This window comes from Passer domesticus, chromosome 9 (assembly GCF_036417665.1).
Source record: "Passer domesticus isolate bPasDom1 chromosome 9, bPasDom1.hap1, whole genome shotgun sequence".
NCBI lineage: Eukaryota > Metazoa > Chordata > Aves > Passeriformes > Passeridae > Passer > Passer domesticus.
The window spans coordinates 8,566,653-8,568,960 of NC_087482.1; positions in this window are offsets into that span (position 1 = coordinate 8,566,653).

Genomic DNA, 2,308 nt, shown 5'->3' on the forward strand with positions numbered 1-2,308 from the left:
CTTCTCTTGCCTGACAGTGTGCGGCATAGGAGTCCTGTGACTCTTGCTGGGCCTTCCGTAAAGATGGAAGGGCTGAACTCCACCAATCTATTTCCCTTTCACTTTCCCTGATACTCCTTAGTCTTTAAACTTCCTCCCTAAGCTCGGCCACCAGTGAAAGGAGATCATTCACCTGTTCACACCGCAGGCAGCTTTTCTCCGCACTGCCCCCTGAAACCACTGCTAAGCTCAAACACTCTGCACAGGAATGGGTCAGGACAGACACATCCTTTTTGGAGGGTTCCATCTAGTTACATGCACTTGTACTAACTACAGTTTTCAATTGCGTAAAAACCACTACTACCAGAAACCCCAAAACCAAGCAACCAACAGAAACACTGCAAACAACACACAGTAAACCTTCCTAGCAAGAAAACCTGCAACCCTGCCTGCTTGCCCTGCCTGTACACACTGCCTCGTGAATTGTCCCTCAGAGACATGCCAGGGCCCTGTTTGCCCACTCCTGTTTGCCACAAACCCTAGAGGCCTCTTTTAATCCGCCCGCTAACCAAGGAGGGAGGAAGCTGCACCCCATCCCTGTGTAACTCACAGGCTCTTGATGGCTTCCCTCTTTTCCTGGGCATGCCATTGGAGGAGGTCCAGGCCCAGATGGTCCCAGGGAAGGAAAGGTCCCTCAGCCCAGGGACGCTCAGCATGGGCTGCCCCATCCTCTCCGGGGACCCGCCACTGGTCACAGCAGCCCCTGCCTGGCTCCTGCCTGCCCACACCGTGGCCATCCCCAGCTGCCCCTGGGCACGCAGCTCAGCCAGTGCTGATCCTGGCTGGGCTTTGCTGCTGCTACCACCCGGACACTGGGGTGACAGCTCCATCTCTTTAGTGCAAGAGAAGAGCTGGGCCAAGCCCTGCCCACCTTCAGTAGGGGCCAGAGAGCAGGGCCAGTGCCTTCAGGGGGAGAGGACCTTGTCTGGCTGGAGGCAGCATCTGCACAGCAACAAGCTGCTAAAGCAGCTGGCACAGGGACATCGGGCATGGGCCTGGAGATGTGCCATGCAATTAGAAGTCCAGTTCTCCCTTAGGTGTTTGTCAGGACATATGAAGGGAGAAAGATACAACTGTGAAAGAGGCCATGGCAAGTGAAACAGTGAACAGAGGATCTGCTATACCTATCATGCTCTGCTTGTGCCCGTCCTGCAAGCAGAAAATCATTGGGATTCATCAAAGTGGAAGCAGGGCACGTGTTCCTGTCTTGCTTTGAACCTCTACAAGATCCGTGGGGAGAGTGAGCCCGTGCTGTGCTGCACTGCTGAGCTGGCAGCACGCTGGATACGGGCAGGACGTTCTCTGTTTCCCCCAGAGCTGGAGCCTGCAGGCACCTTGCCGGCCCTTGGCACAGGCTGTGCCAGCCAGCAAAGCCCAGCAGGCCGGGAGGAGAGCCCGGGGGCAGCGCAGCTGCTTGGGCAGTGGCTGCTGCCAGGGACAGGGGCCAAAGCCACCCCTGAGCAGCCACTGCCACCCCTGGCCCTCCCTGCCCCGTGACAGCTCCCCCAGCCCCAGGGGACAGGCTCAGGCCCACTAAGGACACACTGGAGCCTTGCTCTCCCTCTCTGTCCTGTCCTCACCATGGGCACCCCATGCAGTCACTCCCAGGTTTCAGGATGTGTCCCCATGGAGGGACCCCAGCAGGACTGCTCAGAACCCGAGTGCCCTGAGCCTGTTTGGGATAATTCCCCCGAGCTATGCCGGTCGTGCCTGGGCTGTGTAAGACTAAACATTAAGAATTAAAAGCAATTTTACTTTTTATTGCCAAAGTGTCAGAAGATTCTAGGTTTCCCTGACTGTAAAACTACTTTATCAATTACAGAACTGTTGGAGGAAAGGGGAACAAATATCTGCTGTCCGTATTCTATGAAAAACTCTCCTCCATGCTGCAAAGGAAAAATATATCTAAATGTTTTAAAATGAAAGACAAAGATAACATGAGAGTGCTGTTGGTCGAATGAGCCCCATGCCCAGCTGCTGCCTGCCCATGCCTGGCTGTGCCCAGACGAGCAGCTCCGCCAGTGCTGGTGGTAGCACACAGACACCTGAGCTGAACCTGGACTCAAGCCTGTGATAGATGAGTAAAGTGACAGTTGACTCTCACAATAAAGGATAAATATCATGTATATTTGTTAAGAGAAGTTTTATATATTTATAGATATGTTTTACCCCCTGTTGTGTTGTTATCTTGGGATTACCTGAGTTTGAGACATTTAAGAGGGTCACCTTGCTACGACAGCAGCACCTGACCTCCAAGCGAGATGTAAGG